This window comes from Pristiophorus japonicus, chromosome 23 (genome assembly GCF_044704955.1).
Source record: "Pristiophorus japonicus isolate sPriJap1 chromosome 23, sPriJap1.hap1, whole genome shotgun sequence".
Classification (NCBI taxonomy): Eukaryota; Metazoa; Chordata; class Chondrichthyes; family Pristiophoridae; genus Pristiophorus; species Pristiophorus japonicus.
Window position 1 is genome coordinate 54,874,293 of NC_091999.1, and position 25,157 is coordinate 54,899,449.

General features: G+C 41.5%; 2 non-coding genes and 1 pseudogene across 2 annotated transcripts; all 3 read right to left on the reverse strand.

Annotated features, from left to right (window-relative positions):
• Window positions 1–22,873, reverse strand: part of LOC139235548 (uncharacterized) — a 44,555-nt pseudogene extending 21,682 nt beyond the window's left edge.
• trnat-ggu (transfer RNA threonine (anticodon GGU)) lies at window positions 8,111–8,193 on the reverse strand. Its single transcript has one exon. It is a non-coding gene; the product is annotated as a tRNA-Thr (tRNA).
• trnas-aga (transfer RNA serine (anticodon AGA)) lies at window positions 12,640–12,721 on the reverse strand. Its single transcript has one exon. It is a non-coding gene; the product is annotated as a tRNA-Ser (tRNA).
• Window positions 22,874–25,157: the final 2,284 nt, after the last annotated feature.

Sequence of the window (25,157 nt, forward strand, 5' to 3'; positions counted from 1 at the left end):
ACGGGGGCAACTCTCCTATTCTTTTTCGAGTAATGCTCTGGGACCTCTCACAACCACCCGAGTGCGTAGACGGAGCTTCAATTTACCATTTCATCCGAAAGTCAACAGTTTCAACAATGCAAAATTCCCCAAATGCTGCAGTTGAGTGTTAGCCAAGATTATATGCTCAAGTCTCAGGAGTGCGACTTGAACACACAAACTCCTGATTCAGTCAAGAATGCTGCCACTGAACCAAAGCTGAGACAAACGTTCACAGCCATATTACTTTCCCCAAGTCTTTTTTTTAAGTTCCAAGACATACCAAATTCATGGTGATGATTTCCACAGACAGTTGCACATACACATAGACATGTTTACAGATAGACAGACACAGAGACATACACACAAAAATTTACACGCACCAACGGACATGCAAAGATGCCTTAGACATCTTGAGGGATAGACAGGCTGAATCACTGTCGCAACTTTTGCTGATTTTTGCGATTTTCTATCCGTATGTATAGTGAATATTGCAGATTAATGAAAGAAAGAAAATAGCGGCGGCATTGAAAGGTGTGGGACGTTGTTCCGTCTATCTCAGAATCAGTTTTGCAGGGACCTGGTTAAATTGTCAAACAGAATGAAATATGCTGAGAAACGGAGTCGGCAGGATTCAAATCTGTGCGGGGATTCCGAATGGATTTTTAGTCTATGGCCTTAACCAATGGGCCACGACTACTGGCTCGCCGCCTTTTTAAATGTTACTCAGTTAAAACTCAACCATCCATCTCTGTGCAGCAGACGGCCACAGAATAGTGAAAAAGTCACCGTTTGCTAACAATCTGGAAGAGGCTGTATTTCTGCTGCTCTATATTGCCCTGGAACTTTTTAATATGAATCGATACCAAGAAACAGAAGCAAAATTCTGCCTTTTGTAAAATGCAGCCTCCCCGTTAGGGAATTGAACCGTGGTCTCCCGTGTGACAGGCGGGGATATTCACCACTTTCCCACGAGAAATTGATGCGCATGAGTTTTGTCAAAGCAATATTCGAGCTGTGAATAGAACTGGATACCATTAGAAGTCGACAGACACATTGCGAGACAGAGACAAACCGACAAACAGGGAGAGACAGACAGCGAGATCGAGACAATGAGAGACAGCAAGTGTGAGACTGAAAACGAGAGGCAGACTGAGTGAGAAAAAGACTCTGAAACACATACATCTAAAGAGATCTGTGTGTGTGATCTATAAAGAGAAAGAGGGAAAGATTGAGAGAAAGACAATCATAAAGAAAGTGACAAGGAGAGAGACAGATGGAGAAAGAGAGCGACAGATAGACAGAGAGACAAAGAAATAAAAAGAAAATGTTGGAAATTCTCAGCAGGTTAGAGACAGGAAGTACCAGCGACAGGCAAAGAGAGACAGGCAGGCAGAGACATAGATAGACAGAGATGATGGGAAAGAGTGAATCAGTCAGACAGAGACTGAGAGAATCCCATTGGAACACAACTGGACACCGTGAGAAAGAGACAGGCACATTGAGAGACAGAGAGGCAAACAGCAAAACAGGGAGAAACTGACAGCGAGGTAGAGACAGAGAGAGACAGAAAGTTTGAGACTGAGAGTTAGGGTCAGACTGAGTGAGGCAAAGACTCAAACACATACATATACAGAGATGTGTTTGTGTGATTTATAAAGAGAGGGAGGGAAAGAGTGAGAGAAAGACAGGGACAAGGAGAGAGACAAAGAGGGAGACAGATAGAGAGAAAATAAATAGAGAGAGAGAGACATCGAGACAAAAACAGAAAATGATGGAAATACTCAACAGGGACGAGCAGAGACAGGCAAAGACATAGATGATGGGAAAGAACGAGACAGTCAGACAGTTGGAACAGAACTGGATCCTGTGTGAAGGAGACAGATTGAGAGACAGAGACAGAGACAAACAGAGAAACAGGGACAGACAGACAGAGTGAATCAGAGAGAGGCATACTGAGAGAGACAAAAACTCAAACACACAAATACATATACAGCTCTCTAAAGACAGAGCGAGAGGCAGAGACTGAGCGATACAGATACATTTCACAATTTCATTTCATTATCTGCTCAGATTGTCACCGAGCTACAGAAAAATGCAAATGCAACAGATGAAAATCAGTTATCACTGAGCAGAATGGGAGAAATCACTGTTTAATTAAGTAATTACCAGGAGTGGGGTTCAAACCCACGCAGGTATAAACCCATTGGATCTTAAGCCCAACGCCTTAACCATCGGCCAACCTGGTGCTGTCAGCTATTGGATTCTGTCTATGTGAGAATCTGGGCTTCAACTCCACCTCCACAGACACACACAAACACATCGGGTTTCAGGGAGCATTTCCGAACATTTTTCGGAATATTGACACGGGGGCAACTCTCCTATTCTTTTTCGAGTAATGCTCTGGGACATCTCACAACCACCTGAGTGCGCAGACGGAGCTTCAATTTAACATTTCATCCGAAAGTCAACAGTTTCAACAATGCAAAATTCCCCAAATGCTGCAGTTGAGTGTTAGCCAAGATTATATGCTCAAGTCTCAGGAGTGCGACTTGAACACAAAAACTCATGATTCAGTGAAGAATGCTGCCACTGAACCAAAGCTGAGACAAAAGTTCACAGCCATATTACTTTCCCAAGTCTTTTTTTTAAGTTCCAGGACATACCAAATTCATGGTGATGATTTCCACAGACAGTTGCACATACACATAGACATTTTTTACAGATAGACAGACACAGAGACACACACACAAAAATTTACAAGCACCAACGGACATGCACAGATGCCTTAGACATCTCGAGGGATAGACAGGCTGAATCCCTGTCGCAACTTTGGCTGATTTTTGCGATTTTCTATCCGTATGTATCGTGAATATTGCAGATTAATGAAAGAAAGAAAATAGCGGCAGCATTGAAAGGTGTGGGATGTTGTTCCGTCTATCTCAGAATCAGTTTTGCAGGGATCTGGTTAAATTGTCAAACAGAATGAACTATGCTGAGAAACGGAGTCGGCAGGATTCAAATCTATGCGGGGAAACCCGAATGGATTTTTAGTCTATGGCCTTAACCAATGGGCCACGACTACTGGCTCGCTGCCTTTTTAAATGTTACTCAGTTAAAACTCAACCATCCATCTCTGTGCAGCAGACGGCCACAGAATAGTGAAAAAGTCACCGTTTGCTAAAAATCTGGAAGTGGCTGTATTTTTGCTGCTCTATATTGCTCTGGAACTTTTTAATATGAATCTATACCAAGAAACAGAAGCAAGATTCTGCCTTTTGTAAAATGCAGCCTCCCCGTTAGGGAATTGAACCGTGGTCTCCCGTGTGACAGGCGGGGATATTCACGACTTTCCCACGAGGAATTGATGCGCATGGGTTTTGTCAAAGCAATATTCGAGCTCTGAATAGAACTGGACACCATGAGAATGCTATGGGACCTTTCACATCCACCCGAGTGTGCAGATGAAGCTTCAATTTAACATTTCATCGGAATGTGAACAGCTTCAACAATGCAAAATTCCCCAAGCACTGCATTTGAGTGTCAGCCAAGATGACGTGCTCAAGTCTCAGGAGTGCGACTGACACACACTACCTCCTGATTCAGTCGAGAATGGAGCCACTGAAAAAAAGCCGATACCAAAGATCACAACCGTATTATTTTCCCGAAGCTTTTTAAAATTTCCAGGACGCACCAAATTCATGGTGATGATTTCCATAGACAGTTGCACATACACAGAGACATGCATACAGACAGACATACACAGACACACACACACACAATAACCAAAAATATACACGCATCAACATAGAAACATAGAAACAAATAAATTAGTTGCAGGAGTAGGCCATTCGGCCCTTCGAGCCTGCACCATCATTCAATAAGATCATGGCTGATCATTCAACCTCAGTACCCCTTTCCTGCTTTCTCTCCATACCCCTTGATCACTTTAGCCGTAAGGGCCATATCTAACTCCGTTTTGAATATATCTAACGATCTGGCCTCAACAACTTTCTGCGGTAGAGAATGCCAGAGTGAAGAAGTTTCTCCTCATTTCGGTCCTAAATACCTTACCACTTAATCTTACACTGTCACCCTTGGTTCTCGAATTCCACAGCAATGGGAACATTCTACCCGCCTCTAACCTGTCCAATCTCGTCAGAATTTTATATATTTCTATGGGAGCGCCTCTCATTCTTCTAAACTCCAGTGGATACCAGCCCAGTTGATCCAGTCTCTCCTCATATGTCAGTCCTGCCATCCCGGGAATCAAGCTGGCGAATCTTCGCTGTACTCCCTCAATAGCAAGGACGTCCTTCCTCAGATTGTGAGAACAAAACTAAACACAATATTCCAGGTGTGACCCCACCAAGGCTCTGTACAACTGCAGTCAGACCTCCCTGCTCCTGTACTCAAATCACCCAGCTATGAAGGCGAACATGCCATTTGCCTGCTTCACCTGCGTGCCAACTTTCACTGACTGATGTACCATGACACCCAGATCAAGATATACACAGAGTGCCTTATACAAATAGATGGATCGACAGGCAGGTTCACTGTCGCTACTTTGGCTGCCTTTTGTTCCATCTATCTCAGAATCAGTTTTGCATGAACCTGGTTAAATTATCAAACAGAATGAAATATGCTGAGAAACGCAGTCGGCCGGAATCAAATCTGCACGGGGAAACCCCAATGGATTTTCAGTCCATCGTCTTAACCACTCGGCCACAACGACTGGTCCGCTGCCTCTTTAAATGTTACTCAGATAAAACTCAGTCATCCATTTCTGTGCAGCAGACGGCCACAGAATCCTGAAACAGTCTCCGTTTGCTAAAAATCTGGAAGTAGCAATCTGATCTTGCTGTATTTTTAATGTTCTATATACTCTGGAACTTTTCAACATGAGTCGATACCAAGAAACAAAAGTAAAACTTTGTATATTTGAAACAACTGCCTCCTCGTCGGCGAATTGAACCCCAGTCTCCCGCATGACACGCAGGGATACTCACCACTATACTAACGAGGAACTGACAGATATTGGCTCTGGAATCGAGATGTGAACAGAACTGGACACCATGAGAAGCCGACCGTCGTATTGAGAGACAGAGACAAACCGACAAACAGGGAGAGACAGACAACGAGATAGAGACAACGAGAGACAGAAATTATGAGTCTGAGGCAGACTGAGTGAGAAAAAGACTCAAATACAAACATATACAGAGATGTGTGTGTGTGATTTATAAAGAAAGAGAGGGAAAGAGTGAGAGAAATACAATGATAAAGACAGTGACAAGGAGAGAGACAGATAGCGAGAGAGAGATAGAGACAAAAAATGAAAATGATTGAAATACTTCTCAGGTTAGAGACAGGGACGAACAGAGGCAGGCAAAGACATGGTCAGACAGAAATGATGGGAAAGAGAGAGCCAGTCAGACAAAGAGTCTGAGAGAATCCCATTGGGACATACGTGGACACCGTGAGAAAGAGACAGATTGAGAGACAGAGACAAATCGAGAAACAGGGACAGATAGATTGAGACAAAGACTCAAACATACAAACGCATACACAGCTCTCGAAAGAGAGAGAGAGGCAGAGACCGAGCGACACAGATACATTTCACAATTTCATTTCATTATCGGCTCAGAGTGTCACATAGGTACAGAAAATTGCAGATTCAACAGATGAAAATCCGGTATCACTGATCGGAATGGGAGGAAATCCGTGTTAAATTAAAGAGATACCAGGAGTGGGGTACAAACCCACGCGGGAAATGTCCATTGAATTTTAAAGCCACCGCCTTAACCACGCGGCCATCCTGGTCCTGTCACAATCTGGATTCTGTCTCTGCGAGAATCTGGATTCAACCCCACTCCCACAGACACACACATACACATCGTTTTTCAGTGAGCATTTACGAACATTTTTAGTAATATTGACACGGGGGCAACTCTCCTATTCTTTTTCGAGTAATGCTCTGGGATGTTTCACATCCATACGAGGGTGCAGACGGAGCTTCAATTTAACATTTCATCCGAACGTCAACAGCTTCAACAATGCAAAATTCCCCAAGTGCTGCACTAGAGTGTTAGCCAAGATTATATGCTTAAGTCTCAGGAGTGGGAATTGAACACACATACTCCTGATTCAGTCGAGACTGCTGCCACTGCAACAAAGCCGATACCAAAGTTCACAACAGTATTATTTTTCCCAATTCTTTTTTATAAGTTCCAGGACATACCAAATTCATGGTGGTGATTTCCACAGACAGTTACACGCACCAACGGAGATGCACCGATGCCTTAGACATATAGAAGGATAGGCAGTCTGAATCACTGTATAAACTTTGACAGCTTTTTGAGTTTTTCTATCCGTATGTATCTTTAATATTGCAGATTAATAAATATCAGAAAGAGATGTCAGTGTTGAAAGGTGTGGGATGTTATTCCACCTATCTCAGGATCAGTTTTGTAGAGACATGGTTAAATTGTGAAATGCAATGAAAAATGCTGGGTATCGAAGTCTGCAGGATTCGAACCTGCATGGGGAAAACTCAATGGATTTCGAGTTCATCGCCTTAACCACTCGGCCACGACTAATGCATTTCTGCCTCCTTGAACGTTACGCAGAAACAACTCAGTCATCCATCTCTGTGCAGCAGACGGCCAAAGAATCATGAAAAAGTCTCCGTTTGCTCAAAATCAGGAAGAGGCAATCTCCTCTACCTGTATTTTTACAGTTCTATATTGCTCTGGAACTTTTTAATATGAATCTCTTCCAAGAAACAGAAGTAAAATTCAACATTTTGAAACAACTGCCTCCCCGTCGGGGAATTGATCCCCGGACTCCTCATGACAGGCGGGGATACTCACCACTTTACAAACGAGAAACTGACGAGCATCAGTTCTGTCAGAGCAGGAATCGAGTTGTGAATAGAATTGGACACCATGAAAAGTCGACAGACACATTGAGAGACAGAGGAAAACGACAAACAGGGAGAGACAGACAGCGAGATAGAGACAACGAGAGACAGAAAGTGTGAGACTGAGAAGGAGAGGCAGACTGAGTGAGAAAAAGACTCAAACACATATATATACAGAGGTCTGTGTGTGTGATCTATTAAGAGAGAGAGGGATAGAATGAGAGAAAGACAATGATAAATACAGTGACAAGGAGAGATACAGATAGAGAGAGAGAGATAGAGACAAAAGCAGAAAATGATGGAAACTCTTATCAGGTTAGAGACAGGGACTAACAGAGACAGACAAAGAGAGACAGACAGGCAGAGACATAGACAGACAGAGATGATGGGAAAGAGTGAGACAGTCAGAAAGAGAGACTGAGAGAATCCGATTGGAACAGAACTGGACACCGTGAGAAAGAGAGAGACACATTGAGAAACAGAGACAAACAGGGAAACAGGGAGTGACAGAAAGTGAGATAGAGACAGAGAGAGACAGAAAGTTTGAGACTGAGACGGAGGGTCAGACTGAGTGAGACAAAGACTTGAAAACATACATACACAGAGATGTGTTTGCGTGCTCCAAAAAGAGAGGGAGGCAAATAGTGATGGAATGAAAAGAAAAAGCCAGGGACAAAGAGAGAGACAAAGAGGGAGACAGATAGAGAAAAAGACAGATAGAGAGAGAGACAAAGAGGCAAAAACAGAAAATGATGGAAATACTCATCAGGTTAGAGGCAGGGAGTAATAGAGACAGGCAAAGACATGGACAGACAGAGATGATGGAAAGAGAGAGACAGTCAGACAGATAGTCTGAGAGAATCCCTTTGGAACAGAACTTGACACCGTGAGAAAGAGACAGATTGAGAGACAGAGACAAACAAAGTAAAAGGGACAGACAGAGTGAATCAGAGAGAGGCAGACTGAGAGAGACAAAGATTCAAATACACAAACACATACACAGCTCTCTAAAGGGAGAGAGAGGCAGAGACTTAGCGACACAGATACATTGCACAATTTCATTTCATTATCTGCTCAGAGTGTCACCGAGTTACAGAAAAATGCAAATGCAACAGATGAAATTCGGGTATCACTGAGCAGGATGGGAAAACAATCTTTGTTTAATTAAGCAATCACCAGGACTGGGATACGAACCCACGAGCGTAAAAACCCATTGGATCACCAGCCCAACGCCTTAACCACTCGGCCATCCTGGTCCCGTCAGCAATTGGATTCTGTCTCTGTGAGAATCTGGGCTTCATCTCCACCCCCACAGCCACACACATGCACATCGGGATTCAGGGAGCATTTCCGATCATTTTTAGCAATATTGACACGGGGGCAACTCTCCTATTCTTTTTGAAGTAATGCTCTGGGACCTCTCACATCCACCCGAGTGCGCAGACGGAGCTTCAATTTAACATTTCATCCGAATGTCAACAGCTTCAACAATGCAAAATTCCCCAAGTCCTGCAGTTGAGTGTTAGCAAAGATTATATGCTCAAGTCTCAGGAGTGCGACTTGAACACACAAACTCCTGATTCAGTCGAGAATGCTGCCACTGAACCAAAGCTGAGACAAAAGTTCACAGCCGTATTACTTTCCCCAAGTCTTTTTTTTTAAGTTCCAGGACATACCAAGTTCACGGTGATGATTTCCACAGACAGTTGCACATACACAGAGACATATATACAGATAGACAGACACAGAGACACAGTCGATTCAATCTCTCCTCATATGTCAGTCCTGCCATCCCGGGAATCAGTCAGGTAAACCTTTGCTGCACTCCCTCAATAGCAAGAAAGACCTTCCTCAGATTACGAGACCAAAACTGAACACAATATTCCAGGTGAGGTCTCACAAAGGTCCTGTACAACTGCAGTAAGACCTCTCTGCGCCGATACTCAAATCCCCTAGCTATGAAGGCCAACATACCATTTGCCTTCTTCACTGCCTGCTGGAACTGCATGCCAGCTTTCAATGACTGATGTACCATGACACCCAGGTCTCGTTGCAGCTCCCGTTTTCCAAATCTGCTGCCATACAGATAATATTCTGCCTTCGTGTTTTTGCCACTAAAGTGGATAACCTCATATTTATCCACATTATACTGCATCTGCCATGCATTTGCCCTCTCACCTAACCGGTCCAAGTCACCCTGCAGCCTCTTAGCGTCCTCCTCACAGCTCACACCGCCACCCTGTTAGTATCATCTGCAAACTTGAAGATATTACACTCAATTCCTTCATCTAAATCATTAATGTATATTGTAAATAGCTGGGATCCCAGCACTGAGCGCTGTGGCACCCCACTAGTCACTGCCTGCTTTTCTGAAAAGGACCGTTTATCCCGACTCTCTGCATTCTGTCTGCCAACCAGTTCTCTATCCACGTCAGTACATTACCCCCAATACCATGTGCTTTAACTTTGCACATCAATACGTGTGTGGGACCTTGTTGAAAGCCTTTTGAAAGTCCAAATACACCACATCCACTGGTTGCCCTTGTCATTATACTAGCTACATCCGCAAATAATTCCAGAAGTTTTGTCGAGCTTGATTTCCCATTCATATATTCATGCAGCTTGGACCGATCCTGTCACTGCTTTCCAAATGCGCTGCTATTTCATCTTTAATAAATTGATTCGTACATTTTCCCCACTACTGATGTCAGGCTAACCGGTCTGTAATTATCCGCTTTCTATCTCCCTCCTTTTTTAAAATGTGGTGTTACATTATTTACCCTTCAGTTCATATGAACTGATCTAAAGTCGATAGACTGTTCGAAAATGATCATCCGCTATTTCTAGGGCCACTTCCTTAAGTACTTTCCAATGCAGACTATCAGGCCCTGGGGATTTATCGGCCTTCAATCCCATTTATTTCCCGAACACAATTACCTGACTGATAAGGATTTCCTTCAGTTCCTCCTTCTCGCTAGATCCTTGGTGCCCTAGTATTTCTGGAAGGTTATGCGTTTCTTCCATCGTGAAGACAGAACCAAAGTGCTTGTTCAACTGGTCTACAATTGCCTTCTTCCCCATTATAAATTCACCTGAATCTGATTGCAAGGGACCTACGTTTGTCTTCTCTAATCTTTTTGTCTTCACATATCTATCGAACTTTATTATGTTCCCAGCAAGATTCCTCTCATAATCTATGTTCCCCCTCCTAATTAAACCCTTTGTCCTCCTCTGCCGAATTCTAAATTCCTCCCAGTCCTCAGGTTGAAGCTTTTTCTGGCCAATTTATATGCCTCTTCCCTGGATTTAACACTATCCTTAATTTCCTTTGTTAGCCACGGTTGAGCCACATTCCCCGTTTTATTTTTACTCCAGACAGGGAAATACAATTGTTGACGTTCATCCATTTGATCTTTAAATGTTTGCCATGGCCTATCCACCTTCAACCCTTTAAGTATCATTCGCCAGTCTATTCTAGCAAATTCACGCCTCATACCATCGAAGTTATCTTTCCTTAAATTCAGGACCCTAGTCTCTGAATTAACTGTGTCACTCGCCACCTTAATGAAGAATTCTACCTTATTATGGTCACTCTTTCCCAAGGGGCCTCGCACAACAAGATTGCTAATTGGTCCTTTCTCATTACACACCACCCAGTCTAGGATGGCCAGCCCTCTAGATGATCCCTCGATATACTGAGTGAGAAAACCATCCCTAATACGCTCGAGGAAATACTCCTCCACCATATTGCTACCTGTTTGGTTAGCCCAATCTACATGTAAAGTAAAGTCGCCCTTGATAACAGCTGTATCTTTATGGCACGCATCCCTAATTTCTTGTTTGATGCTGTCCCCAACCTCACTACTACTGTCTGCTGATCTGTACACAACTCCACTTGCGTTTTCTTCCCTTTGGTATTCCGCAGCTCCACCCATTCATATTCCACATCATCCAAGCTAATGTCGTTCCTTACTATTGCCTTAATTTCCTCACTATTGCCTTAATTTCCTCTTTAACCAGCAACGCTACCCTACCACCTTTTCATTTCTGTCTATGCTTCCTGAATGTTGAATTCCCAGCCTTGGTCACCCTGGAGCCATGTCTCCGTGATGTCAATTATTTCATATTCAGTAATTGCTGCTTGTGCAGTTAATTCGTCCAGCTTATTACGAATACTCCTCGCAATGAGGCACAGAATCTCCAGGCTTGTTATTTTAACACACGTTGTCCCTTTAGAATTTTGCTGTAAAAGGCCCTATTTGATTTTTGCCGTGGGTTTCTCTGCCCTCCACCTTTTCTTTTATTCTTTCACTTCTGCGCCCATTCTACTTCCCTCTGTCTCCCGTCGCCCTGCCATATTACTTTAAACCCTCCCCAGAAACGCTAGCATGCACTCCACCTTGAACATTGGTTCTGGTCCTGCCCAGGTGCAGACCGTCCGGTTTCGTTCTGGTCCCACCTCCTGCAGAACCGGTTCGAAAGTCCCAGAACTTGAATCCCTCCCATCTGCACCACACTTCAAGCCACGGATTCATCTGAGCTATCCTGCGATTCCTGCTCCGACTAGCAGGTGGCGCTGGTAGCAATTATGAGTTTGCGACCTTTGAAATCCTACTTTTTAATTTAACTCCTAGCTCCCTGAATTCAGCTTGTTGGTCCTCAGACACATTGAGTCAGAGACTCAAACACGTAAAGATATACAGAGCTCTCTAAAGACATAGAGTGAGAGGCACTTCACAATCCCATTTCTTGGTCAGTTGAGAATGTGACAGAGTTACAGTTTCAACAGAAGGCATTAGGGTATCAATGAGCAGGATGGGAGAAAATCGGTGTTAAATTCAAGAGTTACCAGGAGTGGGGTTCGAACCCACGTAACTATAAACCCATTGGATCTTAAATGCAACGACTTATACACTCGGCCATTCTGGACTTGTGAACCTTCACATTCTGTCTCTGTGAGAATCTGGGCTTGAGCACCACCCTCACAGACACACGCATACACACAGGTTTTCAGTGAGCATTTCAGAATATTTATATAAAAGTGACATGGGGGCAACTCAGTACTCTTTATCGAATAATGCTGTCGGAACATTCACATTCACCCGAGAGAGCAGATGGAGCTACAATTTAACATTTCATCCGAAAGTCACCATCTTCAACAATGCAAAATTCCCCAAGTACTGCACTTGAGTGTCAACCAAGATTATATGCTCAAGTCTCAGGAGTGGGACTTGAAGTCGAAAATGCTGTCGCTGAAGCAAAGCCGATATCAAATGTCACAACCGTATTATTTTCCCCAAATCTTTTTTAAAAGTTCCAGGACATACCAAATTCATGGTGATGATATCCGCAGACAGTTGCGCATACACAGAGACATATACACAGATAGACAGACACAGAGACACACACACAGATAGACAGACACAGAGACACACACGCATACATAACCAAAAATATAGATGCACCAATGGACATACACAGAGTGCCTTAGACATATAGAGGGATAGACAGGCTGAATCACTGTCGCGAATTGAGCTGATTTTTGCGTTTTTCTATCCGCATGTATCGTAAATATTGCAGATTAATGAAAATGAGAATAACATGTCAGTGTTGAAAGGTGTGGGACGTTATTCCATCCAACTCAGGATCCGTTTTGCAGGGACCTGGTTAAAGTCTGAAATTGAATGAAAAATGCTGAAATCCGTAGTCGGCAGGATTCGAACCTGCGCGGGTAAACTCCCATGGATATCTAGTCCATTGCCTTAACCACTCGGCCACGACTACTGCGTCTGTGTGTTTTTAAATGTTACTAAGATATAACTCAATCATCCATCTCTCTGTATCAGAACACCACAGAGTCCTGAAAAAGTCTCCGTTTCCTAAAAATATGGAAGAGCCAATATCGTCTTGCTGTATTTTTACTCTTCTATGTTGCTCTGGAACTTTTAATATGAATCTATACCGAATAACAGAAGTACAATTCTACATTTCGAAAATGCTTCCTCCCGCATGACAGGTGGGGATACTCACGACTATACTAAAGAGGTACTGACGGGTGTAGATTTTGAGACAGCAGGAATCGAGCTGTGAAAAGAACTAGACACCATGAGAAAGAGACAGACACATTGAGAGACAGATACAAAAACAGGAACAGGGAGAGACAGACAGCGAGCTAGAGAAATAGAGAGAGAGCAAGTGTGAGACTGAGAGGGATAGGCAGACTGAGTGAAACAAAGACTCAAACACACACATACACAGATATGTGTGTGTGTGTGCTCCATAAAGAGAGGGAGGCAAAGAGTATACCGTTGATGGTTAACATAGAAAATAAATGATTATGAAATGAAAAGTGTCCTTATATTTTAACAAGTTCTTTGCTGTCAGACTAACATTAACCTGGCATTTACAGAGAGCAGAACTTTGCACAGAATTCTCAGTGTAATATACAGACCAGAACTGTGCATAATATTCTCAGTGCGATATGGGGACCAGAACCATGCACATTATTCTAAGAGTGATATGGGGACCTGAACTATGCGTACTATTCTAAGTATGATATGGAGACCAGAACTTTACACCGTATTCTAAGTATGAGATGGAAACCAGAACTTGAAACAATATTCTAAATGTGATATGGAGAACAGAACTGTGTACAGTATTCTAACTGTGATATGGAGAACGGAACTGTGCATACTATTTTAAGTATGAAATGGAGACCAGAACTTTAGACACTCTTCTAAGTATGAGATGGAAATCAGATTTGTGAACAATATTCTAAATGTGATAAGGAGACTAGAACGATGCGCAGTATTCTAAGTATGATATGGAAACCACAACTGTACACAGTACTCTAAGTGTTGTCTAACCAAATTTCTACACAAGTTGAACATAATTCCTCACCTTATCATAGTTTGCCCTGTAACCCATATCACTAACCTCGCATTGTGATGGCCCAGACCGATACACCACGTCGAACCTCACAGTAGATTGTGCTGTTCCCCACATCTGTCTCGTTGATGGTTAACTGGCTGCTCTGGGTGTAGGTTCCCTTCTTGGTGAGCATTGATGGGTAGGTCTTCAATCCAGTGGTGATTGGCACTTTATCTTTCTTCCAGGAAATGCTGGTTATATCGGGGGAGTAGTCCATCGCCAAACAACCATATGTGATGGAGCCATCGGTGCTTGGTTGTTCACAAGAGGAGAGCAGGGCGTAGAGGGTGGGGGGTGGCGGTGTTACTGGGAAAGAATGGCCCATTGAACAAGTTAGACTCTGTAATCCATGCTTATAAAAGAAATAAGCAACACGAAATTTGACTGCAGAATAATCTAATTCCACCATTTCCCCATCAAAGACTACACGGGCATTTGAGTTTCTGTCAGTTCCATCATAAGCACCTGTCGATGCCCTGGTGAGGAACACACCTTTTTATCCCCTAGCTCTATCATATTACACAACAAGAACCTTTACACAACTCGTCAATAAAGACTCCTTCATTGGATCATACAATAGAAGAACAGAGACGTGTTCCTGCTATTTCGGATTGCATTTATTTCTCAATCAGCACCATTTCTGGTCCTTTATTTAATTGCTGTTTGGGGAATTTTGCTCTGTGCACATTGCCTGCGGCATATCCCTACAAAACAACAGTGACTGTACTTCAAAGTAACAGCGGAATTCCTGCTTCGGATGTTAACAAAAAAACCCTCTAAATTTGCCTACCACATAATTCAACATAGTCTACTTTCTAAGATTCAAGTTGTAGGTGAATCGCGATTGAGTCTAATTTCTCCCTTATTTTCTCAGCATTTGCGGGAGAGCGATGTCGCTCAGTGCACTGTGATCTGGGCTCTATCCCATCCTATTGAATGCATGTCTCTTGAGTTTCCTCCTCCCTCCCATTCAATTAATAATCCGAATAAAATACCATTCCAAAATCTGGTTAATTGGAAGTTTCTCCTTAAATGGCCCATTTCAGTTCCCATTGTTGTTCCTGTTATATAACAATGACCTGGGCTTGGTTATAGGGAATACAATATCGAATTTCGAAGATGATGCAAAACCTGGCAATGTAGCCAATAGTGAGCATGAAAGCAGCAGACTCCATGAGGAGACAGATGGACCAGTGAAATAGGCTGGGACATGGCAATTGCAATTTAATGCGAATCATTGAGAAGCGATGCACATTGGGTGGAAGATGGAGAGGCAGTATAATCTAAATTGTATTGTTTTGAGGGGATGCATGAACAAAGAGATCTAGATGTACATATTCACAAATATTTGAAGGGGGCAGGGCAAACTGGTAAGACTGTTATGAAAGCGTATGGGATACTTTACTTTGTAAATGGGGCATTGACTACAAACACAAGGCGGTTTTGATAAACGTACAGATCACGTGTTAGGCCTCAGCTGGAGTATTGTGCACAATTCTGGCACAACAATGTAGGAAGGATGTCAAGCCCTTGGGGAGTGTATGTAGAGGGGAGGCTTTTACCAGGATGATGCCAGGGATGTGGTCTTCAGTTATATGGAGAGATTGCAGAAGCTGGGATGTTCTCCTTGGAGCAGAGGTTAAGAGGAGACTTAAGAGAGATATTAAACATTATGACATGTTTTGACAGAGCAAGTAATGAGAAACTGCTTCCGCTGGAAAGTAGGTGGATAACCAAAGGTCACAGATTTAAAATAATTGGCAAAAGATCAAAAGGGGAAATTGGGGTAATTTTTTCACACAGAGGGTTGGTAATTTCAGGAATGCTCCAGACATTTCCTCCTGTAAGTCAGGATGACTCAATTGCACGGTTACAAGCAAAACCCTGGGGGGTTGGTATAAATTGGACAGCTCTTTCAGAGCCGGCACAGGCACGATGCCTGAATGGCCTTTCCAGTGCTGTGAGATGCTATCATTCTACACGAGTCAGTGGGAATAGTTCTTCTAGATTTAATTAAAGGAAACGCTTCATATTTTGGACACCTCTACCAGATCTATTTTTATTGTTCGTTATAATGAAAGAGGATATTTAAAATAAAGGGATCTTATAAATCTGACACAAATTAGTCAATCGCATGCTGTTATAAAGGCTTAACGTTCATTGTGAATGATGACTTATTGCAGGTTGACTCTATCTCTTTAAATGTTTCACAGAATTACAGCTCAGTGATTGTGTGCCTTGTGTTGTGACCCAGGCCAATAGCTGCATCTCGTCATAGTTTGTCCCTGCCTTTAACCTTCTCAGGAAGAATTGAACAACATAATGTTTCTAAACATGAGGTCCCCATGACGGTTATTTGAAGCGGGAATCTCGATATTCTCCATTTAAATTGTGAAAATATCTTACAGCCTCCCAACAGATTAGAACAGGCGCTGCTTTCTGGACCGTTATTCACTTCCTAAAACGGTTTGTTCTGAAAGTGAGCTGAGGATCAGGCCAATCGTGTTCAATAGTAATCTGATGCTTAAAATGTTCAAAAATTAATAATTCATATAAATTTGGGCTTTTTTTCAGAAAGAATATAAACATCAATGAATGTGCGTTGTTTAATCTGGGCAATGGAGCGATTTATTGTATATATCTGGCACGAGCAGTTTATCTGCTATCTGTTAGTCGCATATAACGGTGCCTTGAACACTGCCTGACCAAGCACTCTCAGGTCCGATACAGCACGGATAAGAGAGCAAAGCTCCCGCTGTGCTGCCGTGTGTGTCAGGACAGGTATAGCAAGGGTTGCATACAGAGTAATACGTTATCTGTATTATCCCGTCAAACATTCCCAGCTCAAGTACTGCAGAGATGTGCTACGAAATGCCTTCCCTTAAAATGTGTTATCAAATTGACCGATTAGATTAAGCACAATTATCACAAGTACAAAGAAAAGCTTCCTATACACTGATCCATTAAAGCGCACCAGCTCACCTCGAGCTCTGATTAAATAGATCAAGCTATATTGAAGGACCCAATTAAGCTCCACGTCCTTGTAAATAAAAGGTTAAATACTGATTAAAGCTATCTCTGCAATGTCCCATCAAGCACTGCCATTTAAGGTAAAGCACGGGTTAGTTGCAGAGTAAAGCTCCCTCTTCACTGTCACATCAAACACTCCCAGGGCATGTACGGCACGAGTTAGATAAAAAGTAAATTTCCCTCCACACTGCCAATTAAACACACTCAGAGCAGGTATAGTAAGGCTTGGATAAAGAATAAAGCATTCTCTACACTGTTCCATCAAACACTGCCAAGACAGGTACAGAGTAAAGCTCCCTCTACAGTGTCCCATTAAACATTCCCAGGGCATGTTCAGCATGGGTTAGATACAGAATAAATCTCCCTCTACGGTGTTTCATCAAAAAATCCCAGTGCAGGTACAAAATTGCCAAAATAAATTGGAGTACCCAGCAGATCAGACGAGATGCTGCTATCCTGAAAGTGTTTGTTCTGAAAGTGAGCTTCGGATCAGACCAATCTCATTCAATAATTATCTGATGCTCAAATTCTATAAACATTACGAATTCGATATCTTATTAGTTAGAAGCAGATGAGGTTCCTTCAATATTTTTGGGAAATCACTCAAATCAGATACAGGATCGATCCGATAGAGTAAATCTCCCTCTTCACCGATCTATCTGGGGCTTAAGGTCATGTAAAGCAAAGGTTGAATGAACATTATACTTCACTACCCTGTATGACGGGTCAAATATAGCAAGGTTTGGATTCCGAGTAAAATTATTTCTGCACTGTCCCATTAAACACTCCAAAGGCATGTAGAGCATGGGCTAGATACAGAGTAAAGCTCCCTCTACATTGTCCCATCAAACACGTCCACAGCAGGTACAGCATGGGTCAGATACAGAGTAACACTCCCTCTACACTGTCCCATCAAACACTCTCAGGGCACGTACAGCACGGGTTAGATACAGAGTACAGAGTAAAGCTCCTTCTTCACTGTCCCATCAAACACTTCCAGGGCAGGTACAACCGGGTTAGAAACTGATTAAAGCTCCTTCTACTCTCTCCCCATGGTGTTTTGGAACTGCTCCTTCTGACTATCCTAATCTGGGTTACCGATCTCATTTCTGCGGCGACTCCACAACCTTAAAGTCAATCTTTCACGTTTCTCACATATGCCAGTTTCTTAAATAACTGAGTTAAATTACACTCCCTGCAATACAGGATCACAATCCAGAAGTTTTACAATCCGTCAGGAGGACTCCTGATTCTCACGCAGTGAGCAGGCGCACAGAAACGGAACAGAGAGACCAGCTCACTCTGTAATTTCAATGACGCTGCTTGATTTCTTATTTACTTCTTGTCAATTTCCAACCACCTCAACTCTGCAGATTCTTTGAAATTCAACTGATATTAATTTGAGAGATTCTTCAACATCCAGCCATTTTTCCATCTCTGTCAACTATGTTGTAAACCGTGTAAAAAAGAACTTCCCTGAAAGCAAGTATCTGGAAATAATTCACATTCCACGGGAATTTGCTGCCCGTCACACGGGAATCAGTGACAGAATAAGAATATCACAATCCAGGGGACATCTACAATGAAACCTGATCACCCACTGATTTTATATCTTTTCATCAGTAAATATAACCTGTAAAATCATCGAGGCAAAACAGGAAGTTAATTCACTAAAATCTGCAGCGACACCTTATCGAACTCAGCACAGCCGGGTTATACATGCATTGTTTTCTAAATTATCTTATGAATTAATTAAACATTATCTGCAACCCTTGAGATTTTGCAATAAGTGTAATACTGACCAGTATGCAACACAATTGTAATGGACCGTTTATGTTTAATGAAATAGCACTGATGTTACTGTCTAAGTTAATGTTCATGTTAGCTGATTATTGAAAATAATCTGAGTGCCTATCTGGTTCTTCCTGCTCAGAAGCACACGTACCTGGAACTTTTGAAATTAAATTAACGTGCTTGAATTTCAGCCTTACTAATACAATTAATTAATAATAATTTTAAAACCTTTTTCTGCCTGGTAACTTGTGATATATTAAGGTTAACTTAACTTATTATAACAATTCATGAATATTAAAATATTAAGCAGCATATTAATATATCAATACTCAGAAAAATACCTTTTTTTTTACTTAAATCGAAACAAATTTGAATAATTGACAATAATCGCTGTCCCGCTCTCGACCGACATCTTTTTAAACTCTGCATGTTTCTGATATTGGATAAACTGCGTCTATTCGCAGAGAACATTTCACATGATCGATTTAAGGGTGGACTATTTTAAATAGTTCTCTGTCCAGCCGGGGTCACAACTCCAATGGTTGTAAACCGCTTGTTTACTAATGCTGGAATCTCGAGCTGAAAGATTCTCCTCAATCTTAAACCCCAAAAATGTCATTATTGATTAAAACCCACCCGTGTAGTTTACAGTTAGTAGCAGATCCTCCGCTGTTTAGTAACACAGACAATCTTTTATAGTTCACTCCCGTTATTCACACAATGCCCCAATTTAATGATTAAATATATTCTGCTACTTCTTTAAAATAGTTTCCCGAATGGTCAGTGAAAACTGGAGGATAACAAATCATTCAGACCGTATGCGACATTGAAACTGAATGAGCAAATGGAGGAGAAACTTTGTTCATCAATTTAATATTCATAAGAATTAAACATAACTCTCAGATATTATCTGTACTTTGTCTACTATTCTATTCCGCATACAGCAGCGTATTGGGAGAATAGATTTTGTTTTAAATTCAAAATAAGATGAACCTTTTGTAAGTAAATTAATCTGCTTGAATGCAGTATTTGCCTGTCTCCAGCCATACGCAGTCGGAACCTGCCTTGCATTTAAATATAATGACATGAACAATTCTTTGACTGCCAGCGACGCCTGTCTCTCAGCTTTTGGTCTTGCAAAGTGTTCAAGATTAATTTAGTAATAACTCTATCAAACAACACACAATATTGAATCAATAACAAATTTCGGCTGCACAGTGAGAATGTCATACCCCGGCAGATATATTAAATTGACAAAATGCAATTTACAACACGGCTTTAAGTTATAATTAATTGCCCTCAATCATTCATCTGTGTAAACAGGAGGTAGCAAGTAATTGAACTCCTGACACAACTGAATACAGCGGTGGAATCAATATGTTGTCAGTGAAATAATTGCAGGCATAATTAATAACTGTGTCCAGCCTCTAAAAAATTCTGCTTCCCTTAATGGATCCCAGTGCAGAGCAGAATTTTGGAAAGCGAATAATATTGAGGAAATTAACATTAGACTTATAGCATATTTTAACAACACTGGGAGATATTATCGCATTATAATCGGTTGCTTAATATTCATTTAATTCAACTACAACCTGAACACATTAATTATGTAGATGGCAATTAGTTACATTTCACACAATAAAATATCAGCATCGTAAAGATAGATTAATAGTTGAATATATATTTATCACTTGTATAATTGTTATGTTAAAATACCTTTCAATGATTTCTGATTTCTAAACCCGTCCTGTTCTCTGCCTATAATCTGTTTTCAAACAGTTTCAAACACATATCGTGTTTGCATTCGAGCAGAAACCTGATGCTACCCGCTGACACTGATATTAAACATTGTAGAAACGCCAAACAGTTTCACAAATTCTAGGTATTCTGAGTAACACAGGCATACCTCTCCTCAGCAGATCAACACTAAATCACATCACTGAGGGGCGAAATCCCTCGACAGAACCTTTCATGGAGCAGACGCTTCATTTTATAAACCCTTTCAGCAGAATCAAATGTATCATTGCAAAAAATCTCATTACACAATCACCAAACCCGCCTAACACTGAAATAACTAAAGATTGAATTCAACAGAAATATAAAATAATGAAAGCAGAATTGCGATCAAACGGATCATGTTAAATACATTAATGTTGATATTATAGCATATTTAATAAAACGTGTTGATATTGCTACATTATATTAATGTTAATAATATTAATTTAACTGTGTCCTAGCGTGAAATATGTTAATTTTCCAGTTCTTAAGTACAGTAGCAGCTCACGTATTGAATCTGAGCGTTCGGAAACATTCGGTCAGTAGATGACAATGCAATTTCATTAAAAAAAACTTAAAATTCCTTAAGCTTATTTACTGATCGCTAAGCTTTCTGTTTTGTGCCTACAATGTTCTTTTAAACATATTTATACACAATGTTTGCATTCGATCAGAAAAACTGCAGCAATTAGAGATCACCAAAATTAAACATTGCAGAAACATCAAACAGTGTAAAAACCATAACGTATTTAGAGTAACCCAGGCACATGTCTCGTCAGCAAATAAATACCAAATCACATCAACAACATTTTCAGTGGAGAAACAGTTGAATTCTATAATCACTTTGCAGCAGAATCACATTGAACATTGCAAAAAATCTAAAAACAAAATCCACCGAACCCAAATTTCAGTGAACAAAATAATTATTAAAATAAACAGAAATATAAAATAAAGACACAAATACAAGAGTCACTGAATGAGTGAATGTTCCTTACTTGCAGTCACCGTCACCATGGTCCCTTGTCCCCAGTAGTCCATTTCGTTACACAGTGAGACACGTCATGTCAAATACTCCGGTGGACTGTTAACTGTAAAATACAGAGATTAAATTCCACCCAGCTCTAAAAACCCGATTCCGACTCCTGTAAGAGTGACTCAGCGAGATATTTCATTTTGTACCGTTCATTATATTTACAAAAATGATTGGAATACTTCTGAAGCATCTGTGCAGATTCAGCATGGCAATCAATAGTAATAAAGAAGAAAACATTTTTATGCATTTAAATATATATATAGATAGATAAATATTTTACTTCTATTTATTTTTATTTAAGCCTCAGTTCCTTCGACGCTCCTGGCGTTTTAATGATCGCAGGTTTGACCAAACTCCCTGTCTGGGGTTTTTGTATAGAGAGCTCGCTCTGTATACCACCGTGGCCCACTGCTGTAGTCCCACAGTGACAGGAACCCGCGCATATACTGCACTCACTCTCTGCTCAGTACTGACTCTCAACATTCACGTCAAATAGACATTCACTTCACATGCACATTCGCTTCTGATCAAGTTTAGAATTTAGCCAACAGTTTGCACAACACACTAGAGAGTAAACACAGTTCTACCCAACTCCCTGCATGTACCAGGCACAGTGAATCGAGTATCATTTCCAGCTCTGCAATTGCTGACACTTTAACATTAAACAGGAGCACAATCAAACCTCCCCTCCGTCGATGGGTTAGTGTGTTAGATTTTCCCATTTAATTCTCAGTGTGTTAGTTTTGTAAGAAGCGGTGTATGGTATTGTTCTGTACACTGCGGGTAACATTGCATTTGACACAATTACTGACCGTTATGATGGAAGTTGTTGAATTCCGCCTCGATCTGTTCTTGTACGGGTCCAGCCCTGGTTCATCTCGCTGTGGGTCCCTTGCACAGTAATAGATGGCGGTGTCTTCGCTCTTCAGTTTCTTCATGTCCAACGTGAAGATATTGTTTGAAGTGTCTTTGGACGCAGTAAATCGGCTCTCAATCCCTGGGACGTAATACTTGCTCGATGGACTGTCGTAGTAAACCAGCCACTCTAGCCCCTGTCCGGGAACCTGGCGGACCCAGTACATCGAGGTGCCACCAAGATTGAAGCCGCTGGTTTTACAGGTCAGTCTCAGGGAGCCTCTGGGAATCCTGGTCTCTGCCTCGGACTGAGTCAACACCACATCCGAGTGGACACCTGTAAAAATAATCAAAAACTCCGAGGATCAATCCTGGTGAAATCATTCCTGACTCTGTAACATTCCAGAGAGAGACTAACACTGAGACAGTAACAGTGAGAGATTGGAGGATAAAAACTACTCACGGGAAAAGAAAGCCAGCAACAGACTGAGCGCAATCGCCGACCTCATCCTCCTGGCAATGTGTGGTGAATGGTTCTGGCAAGAACTCACTGGGCAAACCCACTCCCGGACTGTTGTATTGCGGTCCCAGTGACAGCAGTTAAATACCCGGGAGCTGGGGGCGAGGTTACAGACGCCGCCCATTGATTCCCTGATAGGGGCGGTTTCTGGAACCACGTCACACCTTCCACATCACCAACAGAATGGACTCACATCTGGACTGTAAATTAAATATTTTTATTTCCTCACTGTTTCACAGGAGATGTGGATCTCTGAGATTGAATTACATTATCAGGTTCTAAAGACACTGCCAGTTTGTGTTTCTCTATCTCCCGCTATCTATCCATGCATCTGTACCAATAACTTGTCCCCTATAATCTGAACTGTTATCACTCTATTTAACCGAGTGCGGGAGATGAGTAATGTGATTCTGTTTACGGTGTAAGTGGCTAAAGCTACACTTTTGGTCTGGAGATGAAATGATACTCTTCACATTATACAATTGTCTCTCATTGCATTTCACGAACTGCCCCTGAGTCTGTGACCCTAAGTCCGCCGTTTGTAAAATAAGCTGTAAAATAAGTCCGCTTGACTGATGATTAAGGAGTGAGTTGACGGAGACACATAAGAATGTGGGGCCCGCCCGCTTCAAACCTGCGTTTCATGAGAGAAGCTTGTGAATCAGAACCGATAATGTGATCAGCAAACCTCGACATCCAAATCCTTGCTGCTAACTTTAATAGCGACCGAATGTGTAACAGACACGGGGAACATGAACACGGTGTATGAGGAGATAGCGGTATGTTACAGAATATCACAGGAATAAATGCTTAATCTGCAGCAGAAACAGATCACAATCTGGACATTTCACCACCCAATGGTAGCCGGGCTATGAGAGGGGTTGTTCAGGGATCCAAATCAGCTCAAATTACACCGCAAACTGCGCGGCTACTAATCAGGAATAATGGAGAGATTAGTTTAGACCAGGCACAAAATTCGGTGAGAATATTAAAGAAGTGCAGCTGGCACTTCTCTGTGAGAATATTCAAGGCAATACAACTTGTTTTAGTTACTTTGCGAATCCCAGTCATCACATTACAGTGTGGGGCGGTACCATTAAACCTCTCTCCAGCACTTTATGCTGTACTGAATAAAGGGACTGAATAATCTGGAATGTTCTTTATTTGGAAATGGTTTTCATTAGATACTGTGTGGATCAATTCATTATTTTCCGATCCTATTTTATAATATGGTGAGCATGGAATTTACGGAAAATCATTCTTGAGATGTTATACCATGTAAAATGTTTCATATTTTAAAAGTTCGACTGAATAATTTAATGTTCAAATAGTTAAATATCATCTTCCTCCCATTCTTGTTCACGCTAATCTGACCCACACAATATTTAGCAGTAGCCCAACCGACTGCCGTCAGCGAGCCTCGAACACCAGTGTCATTTATAGGAAGCATGTGGGGTTTTGTGCAGTCCATCAAAGGTCTCTTTTCTCACTACTGACCGCATGCCTGGAAGCCAACTTCAATATCTTTACATTGTCAAAAGACCTATTTATATACACATTTACGCAGTAACAGTGCTGGAGATAAGTTTAATTTTTTCGTTGTGTAAATGTGTGTAACTATTCCCATATCTCAGGAAAGGAAATATATCCAATGTCTCAGACACTATGTCAATAGCAGCAGTCAGCTGGAGTATCAGTACCACACATAATCCTGTAATAGATAGATAGATAGATAGATTGATAGATAGATAGATAAAAAGATAGACAGACAGACAGACAGAGAGAGAGAGAGAGAGAGAGAGAGAGAGAGAGAGAGAGAGATAGACAGATAGATAGAGAGCTAGAAAGAGGGACACCACAATGACCTGTGCTGGGTCCACTATTGTTCACAACTTATATTAACAATTTAGATTTTGGAGTTAAAAACACAACTTCTAAATTTTCGAATGCACGAAGGGCGGGCGGGTCGGGGGGTCAATACTGTGGAACACTGTAACGAATTACAAGAATACATGAATTGACTAATTTCAACACAGACAAGTATTAGGTATTACATTTTGGTGAGAAAAATAAGGAGGTCACTTATCACTTTTAAAATAAGAATCTCAGTGGGATGGAGGAACAATACACACATCACTAAAAGTATTGACGCAGGTTAATAATGCCATAAAAAGAAGAAAACCTGCACTCGGGTTTATTTCTAGAGGGATAGAATTGAAAAGTGCAAAAGTTATGCTGAACTTGGTTAGACGATACTTGAAGTACTTTGCATAATTGACCCA